We start from the raw sequence: 275 nt of genomic DNA, 5'->3' as shown, positions 1-275 counted from the left end.
CATACCAGCTCCTCTTCCTCCCCCCTGACCTGGGTATAGACCATGCCACTCTTCCACATATTGGCTGGATCCCCTTGAGCAAGTCCCTTAACCTCTTTGAGCCTTAGTTTGCTCATCTGTAAGATGTGGATACTGATAGCATCTAGATCATCAAATTGAAGTAAGGATTAAATATCATCAAGCGTGCAAAAAAAAAAAACAGCACAGAAGATGGTCAATAAATGTCTGTTATTATTGGGACTTCTCGTGGTTTCTATTCTCCCTCTACTCCTGCC

At 42.9% G+C, this 275-nt stretch overlaps 1 protein-coding gene across 1 annotated transcript in view; it reads left to right on the top strand.

The window, feature by feature from the left end:
• FAM171A2 (family with sequence similarity 171 member A2) overlaps positions 1–275 on the top strand; it is a 15,449-nt gene that overhangs the window by 6,419 nt on the left and 8,755 nt on the right.

Source organism: Crocuta crocuta, unplaced genomic scaffold (genome assembly GCF_008692635.1).
Source record: "Crocuta crocuta isolate KB4526 unplaced genomic scaffold, BGI_CrCroc_1.0 scaffold289, whole genome shotgun sequence".
Lineage (NCBI taxonomy): Eukaryota > Metazoa > Chordata > Mammalia > Carnivora > Hyaenidae > Crocuta > Crocuta crocuta.
Note: the sequence above shows the minus strand (reverse complement) of the source record. Positions and strands in the feature narration are given on the sequence as shown.